The following is a 15,494-nucleotide window of genomic DNA, read 5'->3' as shown; positions in this document are numbered from 1 at the left end:
GAGCCAATGGCAAAGAAATGCCATGGGTCTGCGGAATTTGCATAGCGTATCTCCGCCCTACCTCGTGGGTATAAAAGGATGACGCCGGCAACATGCAGGTATGTTTTTCGCTTCGGAGCCAAGTTTTATTCTTCGTTCCACAAGCCATCTCTGAACTGTCAGCTTTACAGATGAGCGAGATTCTCTGGACAGGGATGACTGTCACTTTTCAGGAGATGGTAGCAGGACCACTCCTTCCCCCGGTGGAGGGCCGGGGGAGAATCTTTTGTTCTCCACTCCCCGCTGCTCACCCCCTGGTGGGCAGCACCCTAATGTGGTTAAAGAGAGAAGTGACATGTTCATCCCTGAGCACACAGAGTTCTCGGACGACACGGTGCGCCGCCCCCGAGCCGTGCACCCCTCGTCCGCCTCTGTTCTAGAGCCGGATGACAGCACGCGCCGTCCCCGGACCGTGCAGCTCTCGTCCCCCTCTGTCGCCAGCCCACTGGCAGAGCAGACCCCCGTGGAACGTTCGTCCTTCCCTGGTCTCCTCTGTCAGGACGCGTTCAATGACTATGCCCCGACACCGGGCCGCTATGCCGTAAACGTCCGGGACAGTCATTCCGCCTCGCTGCCCCACCGACGGGAAGTCTGTGGTTCGCATGACCCCGCTGGTACAGTTCTTGGGAGCCTGGCTAGAGCTTCCCAACCTGTCCCGCTGGGTCGCACGAACGATCAGGCTCGGCTACGCGATTCAGTTTGCGCGGTCTCCTCCCCGTTTCAGGGGAGTCCGCTCCACTTTGTTCGGTGGCAATGCCCCTATCATGAGAGCGGAGGTTGCCACCCTGCTGGCGAAGGGTGCGATCGAGACTGTCCGTCCAGCCGAAATGAGGTCCGGCTTCTACAGCCCGTACTTCATTGTCCCGAAGAAAACCGGTGGGTTAAGGCCAATCCTGGACCTGCGCGTGCTGAACCGCTCCCTTCAAAGGCTGCCGTTCAAGATGCTCACTGCCAAGCGCATTTTTGAATGTGTACGGCCCCAGGATTGGTTTGCAGCGATCGACCTGAAGGACGCCTACATTCATCTCTCCATTCTCCCTCCTCACAGACCGTTCCTTCGGTTTGCTTTCGAGGGGCAGGCATATCAGTACGCGGTTCTCCTGTTCGGGCTAGCCCTGTCTCCTCGCGTCATCACGAAGATCGTTGAGGCAGCCCTTGTTCTCCTCTGGGAACACGGGGTTCGCATCCTGAACTATCTCGGCGACTGGCTGATCCTAGCCCACTCTCGAGATCAGGTTTGCGAACACAGGTATCTAGTGCTCCGGCACCTAGCCCGTCTGGGCCTTCGGGTCAACTGTGAGAAGAGCAAACTCTGCCCCGTGCAGAGGATCTCTTTTCTCGGTATGGAAATCGACTCGGTTGCCATGTCCGCGCAGCTTACGAGCAAGCGTGTGCAGTCACTGCCGACTTGTCTGAGACAGTTCGAGGGCAAGAGTGCGGATCCACTGAAACTTTTTCAGAGGCTCCTGGGGCATATGGCATCTGCAACCGCGGTAACGCCGCTCGGATTGCTCCATATGAGACCGCTTCAGCTTTGGCTTCGCGACCGAGTCCCGAGGTGGGCATGGCAACACGGCACTTTCCGAGTACCAGTTACTCCGACCTGCCGTCAGACCTTCACCCCGTGGTCGAACCTCAGTTTTCTACGGGCCGGAGTGCCTCTGGAACGAGCTTCGCGGCATGTTGTTGTAATGACAGATGCCTCCTCCACAGGCTGGGGCGCCATGTGCAATGGACGTGCTGCCGCGGGCTTCTGGATAGGACCTCAGTGCCTATGGCACATCAATTGCCTTTCCGCACTAACTCAAAACGTGCGTACATGTACACCACCTCCTGACCTGGCGTAGGATTTGAGCGTGCCGTACGCCAACGTCCATATTGATAAATATCAAAGTCACCGTGGTTTTGGGTGTACGCTGGAAATTTGGTGTATGCACTTTTGATAAATGAGGGCCAGTGAGAGGTGCAGGAGCAGTGAGAGATGCAGGTGCAGTGAGAGGTGCAGGAGCAGTGAGAGATGCAGTGAGAGGTGCAGGAGCAGTGAGAGATGCAGGAGCAGTGAGAGATGCAGTGAGAGATGCAGGTGCAGTGAGAGGAGCAGGGCCAGGGAGAAGAGCAGGCCTAAATCATTTCAGTATACTCACCTTCGTGCCAGGATCAGTCGGAACTCCATTCCATCCAGGTGGGATGCTGTTTTTAACTTAGACATTTTCAGCGGTTGAATCCCCGTAATGATTAGGCGATTTCATCACATGTGGTGAAGTCCCACCTGCAACTTATTTGACGGGGTCCGAATAGGCTGTCCGTGGTCAATGCATTAACAGGTCATATTTCATAATTACAGTGGTTTTATGAGGTGAAACCTACTGTACACCACACAGGGGACACAATACAACACACTGATGTACATTAAAGCTAATAATTATACATAATTAGCCTAAAAATGGACTGTCCACGGACAGCATTTAGGGCACCCGTCAAATAGGTTACAGATGGGATGCTGTTTTTGACTGTAACGCACTTAACGGGGTACTACGGACCCCAGTCTTTGTGGACCGTCTGAGGGGACCCTGAGGGGCCACAGATTTCAAATCGGAGCCATTCGGAGCTATTGGGACCGTTGCGTGGGGATGTCCACCAAGCGCCTATGAAAATGAATGGGATAAGTTGCACGTGACAGTGGCTCCCGTGCGGCCCCCGGGGGTCCGAGGGGCCCCAAACTCTACAAAAAGTTGCGTCACGTGGCCCTCTGCGACAGACAGAGGGCCGAGGCATGCAAAGTTTATTTTTAGCTATTTTTTATGCACCTCTCTGTCTCCCATTGATCTCTATGGGAGCATGTGTCTGCAAGGGTTAATTCAGCAGTTAGGATTAGATGGCCTAGTAGGCTCAGGAAGCATCTAGAGCCACGATACTCTGGGGCCCGATTCGGGGGCCCGTGGCGGTCGTCCGTGACCAATCTCGAGGTCCTGCGAACTTTTGACCCCTTAGGGCGACTGTTTATTTGACGTCCCACGTGCAACTTATTCCATGGGGCTGTTGGTGGCCAATTAGCGCAAAAAAAGGTCAGAGGGACGCGGAACTCTAGAACCCGTCCCCGGGGCCCGTGACGAGACCCGCGTGTCGGTTTCGGGCCGATCGGGCGTTTCCTTCAAAGCGTTTGGCTGAAACACAAACCGATCTAGAACCACCAAACCCGTGATCTAGAACCGGGGGCCCCGGTTGACGCATACGTCAGTTTCGGGCCGATCGGACCTTTCTGTCCACCCTTCACCGAGGACATGGTCCAATTAGTGGCAGCCCTCTTGCACACACAGAAAGACATATGCTCAGTAGGACCAAAAGTGAGGAGATTTTTGCACAAAAAAATTATACACTTGGAACCGATCTTGAACCCTGCGATCCGGGATCTAGAACCAGGGGCCCCTCGACTACCAGGGCGGCGAATTTGGAGGCGGTGCGACCTTTCGACCCCTGTATTTCCGCCCTCCCACGTGCAACTTATTCAGTTTTAACTTCACAGGCGCTTCCAGGTCAAGGGGGGCTTTTTTCGGCCAAACGAGCAGTTTTGGGCACGGAACTCTAGAACCCGTCCCCGGGGCCCGTGAAGGGACGCATATGTCAGTTTCGGGCCGATCGGGCGTTTCCTTCGAACCGTTTTGCTGAAACACATACTTAGAACCGATCTAGAACCACCAAACCCGTGATCTAGAACCGGGGGCCCCCGGACTACCGCCGTGCCGAATTTGGGGCCGCTGCGACCTTTCGACCCCTTTTGGCCCCTGTTTATTTGACGTCCCACGTGCAACTTATTCCATGGGGCTGTTGGTGGCCAATTAGCGCGAAAAAAGGTCAGAGGGACGCGGAACTCTAGAACCCGTCCCAGGGGCCCGTGACGGGACGCATACGTCAGTTTCGGGCCGATCGGGGGTTTCCTTCGAACCGTTTTGCTGAAACACATATTTGGAACCGATCTAGAACCACCAAATGGGAGGGAGCCATCTTCTAAAAGCACATGTGCCTCATCAATAGGTTTCTGTAGTGTAGTGGTCATCACATTCGCCTAACACGCGAAACCGAGCAGAAACAGTGGTTGGATTCTGACAGAAAATTTTAACTGTTTGCCACGCTAGGTGGGTGCAGCGATCATTTCCTTTATATGCTTTTTAATAAGCGTGCACCTAAAGATTTATGTCTGCAACCTGAAGACGTGTTTCAGTAGTGTAGTGGTTATCACGTTCGCCTCACACGCGAAAGGTCCCCAGTTTGAAACTGGGTGGAAACTGTGGGTGGTTTTTGCAAAAATTTCGTATGCGATTTTCTGTTGAGCAGGTCAGTACACTTGCAGGGATGTTTGTGGTTTAATCTCTTTAGAAAAGGACAAAAATAAAACAAATGACCATTGAGGTTCCTGTACAGTAATATAAAATGTTCGGTCTGCCAACAAAATTAGCAGCTTTTTGCCATGTTAAAAACACTGGGCAGTCTATAGTTTCAGTCGCTTTTGAACAAGCGTACCCTAAAAGCGGTGGGACTGACGTCCATATCAAGTTTCCGTAGTGTAGTGGTTATCACGTTTGCTTTACACGCGAAAGGTCCTCAGTTCAAAACTGGGCGGAAACAAGTGGTGGCATTTTAAATTTAATGCTCCAATTCGCTACAAAACCCTTGCTTTTGAGACAGGTGAAGGCCATCGTACCAAGGATCTGTAGGCAGACTGCCATGCCTGTGGGTGGTTTTTGCAAAAATTTCATATGCGATTTTCTGTTGAGCAGGTCAGTACAAAATAAAACAAATGACCGTTGAGGTTTCCTGTACAGTAATAAAAAATGTTTGGTCTGCCAACAAAATTAGCAGCTTTTTGCCATGTTTAAAACACTGGGCAGTCTATAGTTTCAGTCGCTTTTGAACAAGCGTACCCTAGAAGAGGTGAGACGGACGTCCAAATCAAGTTTCCGTAGTGTAGTGGTTATCACGTTGGCTTTACACGCGACAGGTTCTCAGTTCAAAACTGGGCGGAAACAAGTGGATGCATTTTAAATATAAATGCTGCAATTCGCTACAAAACCCTTACTTTTAAGACAGGTGAAGGCCATCGTACCCAGGAACTGTAGGCAGATTGCCATGCCGAATAACCTCTGTTCTGTTGTTTGTGGAATTTACAGACTGTCACACTGCTTGCAGAGCAGATTATGGGAGGGAGGGATCTTCTAAAAAGCACACTCTCCATCAGTAGGTTTCTGTAGTGTAGTGGTCATCACATTCGCCCAACACGCGAAAGGTCCTCGGTTCGAAACCGAGCAGAAACAGTGGTTGGATTCTGACAGAAAATTTAAACTGTTTGCCACGCTAGGTGGGTGCAGCGATCATTTCCTTTATATGCTTTTTAATAAGCGTGCACCTAAAGATTTATGTCTGAACCTGAAGACGTGTTTCTGTAGTGTAGTGGTTATGACGTTCGCCTCACACGCGAAAGGTCCCCAGTTCGAAACTGTGCGGAAACTGTGGGTGAAATTTGCAAAAAGTTCGTATGCGATTTTCTGTTGAGCAGGTCAGTACACTTGCAGGGATGTTTGTGGTTTAATCTCTTTAGAAAAGGAAAAAATATAAACAAATGACCATTGAGGTTTCCTGTACAGTAATATAAAAGGTTTTGAGGTTTCCTGTACAGTAATATAAGGGGCCAGTTGTTCAAAACATTTAATCTGGATCAAATTGATCCGGATTTGGAAATCCCATTTTTTCTTATTCAGGATCAGGTAATCCGTCTAACTTTTATGCCGGTTTTTCAAAGCAACATTGGACTGGATCACCCTGATCCAGATACACAGTTTACAAGATTACCAAATCCGGATTACCAGTGCTCTTAATGGGACAACATATCCTTTAGCTATGTAAAGAACAGGTAGAAGAGCCAACATGGAGTCACTGTAAATGCTTCTTATTTTGAGACAAAACACAAAAATAACAAAAACATCCACTTCCATTCATAAATTTATTTTATGACCCCTCATCTGAGCCACAACAAATAAAAAACAAATATACATTGTGGATATTTTGAAAACGTCTTAAAACATTTTTCTGAATGAGGGACTGACTGGACGTATAGTATGCAATTGTTAGAAATTATTTTTGACAGGCTCATCTCTAATGATTGTTTCTTTGAAATTAATATACGGTGATGAATGACAGAAAAATGGAATTATATTATTTTTGTTTGTTATTGAAATTATTTCATGGGGACAAGATCATTTTTATTTTTACTTTACTTTACTGAATGGCTTTATTGGTAGCCTATGTCTACTTTATCTACTTTATCACTGTTACAACGGTTACACAAGTCAAGTGCAAAATATAAATAAAAGTATATATACACTAAATGATACAAAAGTATTATTTGACCAATTTAAAAGTTTTACTACATTTTCTTCTTGGAATCCAACTTGAAATCCTACCCCCAGTTGGGATCAGGATAATACTGTTTTTTTGGATCAAAGTTATCCAAATCATACTGACAAGTTTTGAACAACACAAACTGAAGGTTTGATCCAGATTAAAATTAGGATTGGATTCCATGATCTAATCTGATTTCAGACTCATTCTTTCCCTTTTGAACAACCCATGTTCAAGATTTGATCCAGTCCGATAACCAAAATCCGATCAGTTTACCTTTGAACAACTGGCCCAAGATGTTCAGTCTGCCGCTAGCAGCTTTTTGCCATGTTAAAAACACTGGGCAGTCTATAGTTTCAGGCGCTTTTGAACAAGCGTAGCCTAGAAGCGGTGGGACTGACTTGCACATCAAGTTTCCATGTTAAAAACACTGGGCAGTCTATAGTTTCAGGCGCTTTTGAACAAGCGTAGCCTAGAAGCGGTGGGACTGACTTGCACATCAAGTTTCCATAGTGTAGTGGTTATCACGTTTGCTTTACACGCGAAAGGTCCTCAGTTCAAAACTGGGCGGAAACAAGTGGATGCATTTTAAATATAAATGCTGCAATTCGCTACAAAACAGTTACTTTTGAGACAGGTGAAGGCCATCGTACCAAGGAGCTGTAGGCAGACTGCCATGCCGAATGACCTCTGTTCTGTTGTTTGTGGAATTCACAGACTGTCACACTGCTTGCAGAGCAGATTATGGGAAGGAGGCATCTTCTAAAAAGCACATCCGTCTCAGCAATAGGTTTCTGTAGTGTAGTGGGCATCATATTCGCCTAACAGGCGAAAGGTCCTCGGGTCGAAACCGAGCAGAAACAGTGGTTGGATTCTGACAGAAAATTTAAACTCTTTGCCACGCTAGGTGGGTGCAGCGCTCATTTCCTTTATATGCTTTTTAATAAGCTTGCACCTAAAGATTTATGTCTGCAACCTGAAGACGTGTTTGTAGTGTAGTGGTTATCACATTCGCCTCACACGCGAAAAGTCCCCAGTTCGAAACTGTGGGTGGTTTTTGCAAAAATTTTGTATGCAATTTTCTGTTGAGCAGGTCAGTACACTTGCAGGGATGTTTGTGGTTTAATCTCTTAGAAAAGGACAAAAATAAAACAAATGACCATTAGGGTTTCCTGTACAGTAATATAAAATGTTCAGTCTGCCAACAAAATTAGCAGCATTTTGCCATGTTAAAAACACTGGGCAGTCTATAGTTTCACTCGCTTTTGAACAAGCGTACCCTAGAAGCGGTGGGACTGACTTACAAATCAAGTTTCCGTAGTGTAGTGGTTGTCAGGTTTGCTTTACACGCGAAAGGTTCTCAGTTCAAAACTGGGCGGAAACAAGTGGATGCATTTTAAATATAAATGCTGCAATTCACTACAAAACCCTTACTTTTGAGACAGGTGAAGGCCATCGTACCAAGGAGCTGTAGGCAGACTGCCATGCCGAATGAACTCGGTTCTGTTGTTTGTGGAATTCACAGACTGTCACACTGCTTGCAGAGCAGATTATGGGAAGGAGCCATCTTCTAAAAAGCACATTTGCCTCATCAATAGGTTTCTGTAGTGTAGTGTTCATCACGTTCGCCTAACACGTGAAAGGTCCTCGGTTCGAAACCAAGCAGAAACAGTGGTTGGATTCTGACAGAAAATTTAAACTGTTTGCCACGCTAGGTAGTAGCAGCTCTCATTTCCTTTATATGCTTTTTAATAAGCGTGTACCTAAAGATTTATGTCTGCAACCTGAAGACGTGTTTGTAGTGTAGTGGTTATCACGTTCGCCTCACACGCGAAAAGTCCCCAGTTCGAAACTGGGCGGAAACTGTGGGTGGTTTTTGCCAAAATTTAATATGCGATTTTCTGTTGAGCAGGTCAGTACACTTGCAGGGATGTTTGTGGTTTAATCTCTTAGAAAAGGACAAAAATAAAACAAATGACCATTGACGTTTCCTGTACAGTAATATAAGATGTTCAGTCTGCCAACAAAATTAGCAGCTTTTTGCCATGTTAAAAACACTGGGCAGTCTATAGTTTCAGTCGCTTTTGAACAAGCGTACCCTAGAAGCGGTGGGGCTGACTTGCAAATCAAGTTTCCATAGTGTAGAGGTTATCACGTTTGCTTTTTACACGCGAAAGGTCCTCAGTTCAAAACTGGGTGGAAACAAGTGGATGCATTTTAAATATAAATGCTGCAATTCGCAACAAAACCCTTACTTTTGAGACAGGTGAAGGCCATCGTACCAAGGAGCTGTAGGCAGACTGCCATGCCGAATGACCTCTGTTCTGTTGTTTGTGGAATTCACAGACTGTCACACTGCTTGCAGAGCAGATTATGGGAAGGAGGCATCTTCTAAAAAGCACATGTGCCTCATCAATAGGTGACTGTAGTGTAGTGGTCATCACGTTCGCCTAACACGTGAAAGGTCCTCGGTTCGAAACCGAGCAGAAACAGTGGTTGGATTCTGACAGAAAATTTAAACTGTTTGCCACGCTAGGTACTAGCAGCGCTCACTTCCTTTATATGCTTTTTAATAATTGTGCGCCTAAAGATTTATGTCTGCAACCTGAAGACGTGTTTGTAGTGTAGTGGTTATCACGTTCGCCTCACACGCGAAAAGTCCCCAGTTCGAAACTGGGCGGAAACTGCGGGTGGTTTTTGCAAAAATTTCGTATGCGATTTTCTGTTGAGCAGGTCAGTGCACTTGCAGGGATGTTTGTGGTTTAATCTCTTTAGAAAAGGATAAAAATAAAACAAATGACCATTGAGGTTTCCTGTACAGTAATATAAAGTGTTCTATTAATTATGCATAATTAGCCTAAATATGGACTGTCCATGAACAGCCTATTTGGACCCCATCAAATAAGTTGCAGGTGGGACTTCACCACATGTGATGAAATCGCCTAATCATTACGGGGATTCACCCGCTTAAAATGTCTAAGTTAAAAACAGCATCCCACCTGTAGCTTATTCGACAGGGTCCAAATAGGCTGTTCATGGACAGTCCATATTTAGGCTAATTATGCATAATTAATAGCTTTAATGTACATCAGTGTGCTGTAGTGTGTCCCCAGTGTGGTTTACAGTAGGTTTGACCACATAAAACCATTGTAATTATGAGATATGACCTATTAATGCATTGACCACGGACAGCCTATTTGGACCCCGTCAAATAAGTTACAGGTGGGCCCTTACTTTGCCCACCTGTAACTTATTTTACAGGGTCCAAATAGGCTGTCTGTGGACAGTCCATTTTTAGGCTACAGTGGGCCCTTAATTTGCCCACCTGTAACTTATTTGACAGGGTCCAAATAGGCTGTTCGTGGACAGTCCATTTTTAGGCTAATTATGCATAATTGATAGCTTTGATGTACATCAGTGTGTTGTATTGTGGCCCCTGTCTAGTGTACATTAGTTTTTACCTAATAAAACCATTGTAATTATGAAATATGACCTATTAATGCATTGACCACGGACAGCCTATTTGGACCCCGTCAAATAAGTTACAGGTGGGCCCTTACTTTACCCACCTGTAACTTATTCGACAGGGTCCAAATAGGCTGTTCATGGACAGTCCATATTTAGGCTAATTATGCATAATTAATAGCTTTAATGTACATCAGTCTGTTGTATTGTATCCCCTGTGTGGTGTACAGTAGGTTCCACCTCATAAAACCACTGTAATTATGAAATATGACCTGTTAATGCATTGACCACGGACAGCCTATTTGGACCCCGTCAAATAAGTTACAGGTGGGCCCTTACTTTGCCCACCTGTAACTTATTTGACAGAGTCCCTGTAAGCTGTCCATGGACATGCCATTTTAAGTCTAATAATGCATAGTTCTTCTGATGGGACACATAGGCCATTCGTGGCCACACAGGCGGTCAGTGGGATGAATAGGCCGTTCGTGGTCACATAGGTGCACAGTGGGATGAATAGGCTGTTCGTGGTCACACAGGCGGTTAGGGGGATGAATAGGCTGTCCGTGGTCACGGGGCGGGGCCACGGGCCGTCACTTAGATTGGCCGTGGAAAGACGGGCCGTTCGTGGTCAAACAGGCTGTCAGTGGGACGAATAGGCTGTCCGTGGTAACTGGGCGGGGCCACGGGCCGTCACTTAGATTGGCCGTGGACGGGCGGGCCGTTCGTGGTCAAGCAGGCTGTCAGTGGAACAAACAGGCTGTCCGTGGTCACTGGGCGGGGCCACGGGCCGTCACTTAGATTGGCCGTGGACAGACGGGCCGTTCGTGGTCAAACAGGCTGTCAGTGGGACGAATAGGCTGTCCGTGGTCTCTGGGCGGGGCCACGGGCCGACACTTAGATTGGCCGTGGACGGACGGGCCGTTCGTGGATACATAGGCTGTCGGTGGGACGAATAGGCTGTCCGTGGTCACTGGGCGGTCGGTGGGATGAATAGGCCTTTCGTGGTCACATAGGTGGTCGGTGGGATGAATAGGCTGTTCGTGGTCACACAGGCGGTTAGGGGGACGAATAGGCTGTTCGTGTCAGTGGGCGGGGCCAGGGGCCGTCACTTAGGTTGGACGTGGGCGAAAAGGCCGTTCGTGGTCACACAGGCGGTTAGGGGGACGAATAGGCTGTTCGTGTCAGTGGGCGGGGCCGTCACTTAGGTTGGCCGTGGGCGAAAAGGCCGTTCGTGGTCACACAGGCGGTCGGTGGGACGAATAGGCTGTTCGTGTCAGTGGGCGTGGCCAGGGGGCTGTTCGCAGGTCAAAGGTGGGACTGACGGGCGCTCCGTGGTCAGTAGGTGCGGTCAGGGAATTTCGCGAAAGGGCGGTCAGGGGGATGCGCGTGCGCTCCGTGGACGCCCGCCCGCAACCTTTTCGGCGCGCGTCGAATCGACTGAGGGCGGTCGGCGAGTCGCCCCCCTGTGCCCGACGCCCGTATCGCGAGCGAGGGGGCCGGATTTCGCCGGGCTCCCGACTTCCGTAGTGTAGTGGTTATCACGTTTGCTTTACACGCGACAGGTCTTCAGTTCAAAACTGGGCGGAAACAAGTGGAGGCATTTTAAATTTAATGCTCCAATTCGCTACAAAACCCTTGCTTTTGAGACAGGTGAAGGCCATCGTACCAAGGAGCTGTAGGCAGACTGCCATGCCGAATGACCTCTGTTCTGTTGTTTGTGGAATTCACAGACTGTCACACTGCTTGCAGAGCAGATTATGGGAAGGAGCCATCTTCTAAAAAGCACATGCTCTATCAATAGGTTTCTGTAGTGTAGTGGTCATCACGTTCGCCTAACACGCGAAGGTCAGTCGCATGTAGGTGTAGAGCGTTGCTAGCCAATAAGAACGCAGGAAATTCCAGGGAGGCGGGCCTGAAAAAATACATGAAATTACAGGTTCGAGTCCCGTCTCGACCACAAACACCATAAAGTGTATCTAGATTAAAAAATGATTAGAAACTCATGTTAAGTACGATTTATATATAATAAACTAACTTTGTGCACAAAATAGAATGAAACGTGTAAGATTTGTTATTGTGTAGGATGTACAAAATGTACAATTACCTTAATAAACATTTACATTATAATAGGGTATAGTTTTCTTTAATATAGAAAATATTTGAATGTGAATAATTGTAAAGAACATTTCGATAATGTTTTAGACCTTTACATTTTACATTGAGATATTTACATTATATTTGTTTAACTATGTACAGAAATCCAATATATATATGAAATATAACCAGTAAACACCAAATAGTAAGTTTCTCGTTTTATTTATAGTACAAAAATATACATATTATTATGTAAAACTAAAAAAAGTAATGTATTAAATACTTATAGAGTAAACAACAATAACATTAATAATAATAATAAAATATAAAGCTGTGGAGAACATAGGAAAAAAACAAGATTTTTTAAATCAAATAATTATGTAGTGTTTAATGATAACAGTTATTAACATTTAGTGTTTACACATCTGAGCAAGATAACATAATGCAAGTCAATAAAATTTACTTTAAAAACACTAAAGTACTATGCAAACAAGGACAAAACTGTTTGATTTTAATGAACAATGGAAATAAATTATATTGATAGATTATAGATTAAACAACAGCAATAATAATATCTAAAGTTGAGGAGAACAGGAAAAAACAAGAAAAAAAGTATTTTAAATTAAACAATTATGTACAGAGTATAATAGTACCAGTGCTTAACATTTAGTGTTTTTCAAATCTGAGCAAGATAAAATAATGCAAGTCAATATATGAACTTAAAAAAACGCTAAAATACAATCCAATACAATAAAATACAATACTTTTGTTATTTTAATGAACAAATGGAAATAAATTAAATATAAAAAAAAATATAAAAAAAAAAAAAAAAATATATATATATATATATATATATATATATATATATATATACATTAATAGTGCTATAATATGTATATACATATATGCATAACATTGTGCAAGGAATGTCTTTGTGCTATAAACAGTATTTGAGGTCTGGGCATGTCATTTGTCAGTGAAGTCATTTTTTCTTTTCCTCAATCCACCTCTGCTTCTCAGCCTCATAGAATGGAGACTGCTGAAAGTCTTTCCATGAAATTTCTGCACTCATTCCCTGAGCCTGATAAAGGGAAACTTGTTGTTGAAACTCAACAACATTTTGACATATTGTTTGATGTCATATTGATGTTACATTGATGTCAAGGTGCCCGCTGGGAACGTTAGAGGGAAAATATCTAGTGGAAAATGAGTATGTTACGTTATGTCATTACATGAAAGACACTTAGGAGATTACCTATCAACAATTAATTTTGTAGTTCTTTTCACACGCTTCGTACGGGTTCTTTGTTTGATTTTTGCGACTGAGCGCTTCTTACTGATGCGTATGGTTTTCTTTATGCCATGACCACGCCCTCTTCTCATACGGGTCCCTGGTGGTTTTAGCCGTCTACGCCCCATGACCATAAGTCCATGCCAGCTCTGACCGTCATCATTGTTATACGAATTTGTTAGAGCTGTAGTTACGAAATCACTTACTATGTTTTTTGCAGCGGCTTTTAGATGTGGTTTTGCTATACTGAACCCCCTTCTAAGAAATGGGATTGCCATTCGATACAAGCCCCTAAACAATCCGCCGATTCCTGATGCAAAACCGGAACCGTACATGACACCACCCCCTGCGTAACCGGGCAAGCCGTTTCCGGTTTGAGATTTGTAGTACGCAACATAACGATCGGGGTCCGACTGGTACGGAGCGAGATAAACCATTTAAAAAAGGTGTTGTTTCACGGGTCTAAAAGTGAAGTTTAGATACAACCTTCCCGTAGGTGAATAGTATCTCTCTGTTCAAGTCGTCTTTAACCTCAATAGTTATCTCGTTAATACTGGTTTTATTAAGACGCACGTAGTGTGACTTGTCGTACCTGACACAGGCAGCCTTGTTTGTTTCCCCTTCGATAAGTACTGTACCTAGTAAAGGTACATACAAATCTCCAACTGATCGGTAGTCTATTGTATCTGTGTACACATATAGGGTATAAAAACCACCTCTTATATCAGCCTGGAACGGTGCGTATGTGACTGATGTGACGTGTGTGTCTTGATGCTCATCCGAACTGTTTGCAACTTCCATAGGAACACCGGGTTTTAATCCCAGTATAACAGATACCTTACCATAAAATGTCAACGAAGCCCTCTGGCCTGCTTTCAGAAATATCTTATTCTTTATATGATCGTAGCCGAGCTGCACCCGCGGGGGGAGATATGCATTTATTTCTCTGAGTAGTATGGGTATATCCACAAAATAACCACACTTTAAAGCGCTCCGGCTCGTAGATATTTTTAGGGCTTTCCGAAAAGTTTGGATATTAAGGTCACCCCTTACACTGTGCAGTTTGACGTTATTCTGTAATAGGCTTTGATCACAATCGATAATAAATACAGCGTCGTCCTCATTGAAGGTGTACCAGGTCAATGGATATTCAAACTCGACCAGTGCCACTTCCCACAGGCCTTTTAAATGTATACTTCTAGCACAACCTAGTTCTGTAATTAGATATACGATTCTCAGGATAGACATTAGTCGAAGCATTGCAGGGGAATGTAACGTGGAACCCCTCCTCAGACATGATTTACATAAATGACACCTGTTACGAATTCACTATAACTTTAAGGTGGTTTGCAGATCCATCACCTGTTTTTTAGGAATCCAGCTGTTGAATTTAGAAGGCCACCTCCACCACTTGACTAACACACACATGACTTTCCCACAGCGTTGTTTATCCAGTATTTTTTCAACCTTGAAAGATGCATCATTACTCACGATAATCTTCTGTAGTTCTTGTTCATAAAAACAACCAGCGATAATTTCACCGTCATAGTCTTGTAATCGGTATACGGGAGGGATACGTGGAATGCATGCGGTTATTGTGAAATATTCTTCAGTATAATTTTGCTCGTACCCTTTGGCAAAAATATTCCGGACTTTAGAGATTCTCACGACATCTCCAATTGAGAATTTAAATTCGGGTGTCTCCTTACGTATTTGTAAAATACGAAAATGTTTATTGAAAAACTCTGTGCCCTTATCTGTTTGTAGCTTTGTTGGTATACGCCCCTCCCGCAGAGTAGACAAAAAAGCTTTCATCACTTCCGGCCCCGTCTTATTTTTAAGTACACACGTCCATGCGAATTTACTGAAAATATCAATAACTGTAATTATGTATTTAATATTATCATTCTGTTTCGAGTATATCGACATATCAACCAAATCAGCGTGAAACTGATGGTCTTTTCCATACACTACCACACGATTCCGTTTATATTTTATTGGTGCAGTACGATGGAGAGTGTATTCGTCTTGACTGGAGAGCCAGTCGTCACCTCTTTATCAGATAGTCTTACGTTGTATTCCTGCAATACCGCTTGTTTTAATCTGTCCTTACCACCAAAAGCACCAGAATTCGCTGGATCATAGTATATCTTCTTCATTAGCTCTGACATGTCGACGCTATGAGTTTTTCAGACAATACCTGAATCACTTG

At 45.0% G+C, this 15,494-nt stretch overlaps 2 non-coding genes across 2 annotated transcripts; both read left to right on the top strand.

The window, feature by feature from the left end:
* Positions 1-4,589: 4,589 nt before the first annotated feature.
* Positions 4,590-4,662, top strand: trnav-uac (transfer RNA valine (anticodon UAC)). Its single transcript has one exon. It is a non-coding gene; the product is annotated as a tRNA-Val (tRNA).
* Positions 4,663-5,275: 613 nt separating this feature from the next.
* trnav-aac (transfer RNA valine (anticodon AAC)) lies at positions 5,276-5,348 on the top strand. Its single transcript has one exon. It is a non-coding gene; the product is annotated as a tRNA-Val (tRNA).
* Positions 5,349-15,494: the final 10,146 nt, after the last annotated feature.

Source organism: Siphateles boraxobius, unplaced genomic scaffold, assembly GCF_051911475.1.
Source record: "Siphateles boraxobius isolate OS27281-9 unplaced genomic scaffold, OSU_SipBor_1 63, whole genome shotgun sequence".
NCBI lineage: Eukaryota > Metazoa > Chordata > Actinopteri > Cypriniformes > Leuciscidae > Siphateles > Siphateles boraxobius.
Note: the sequence above shows the minus strand (reverse complement) of the source record. Positions and strands in the feature narration are given on the sequence as shown.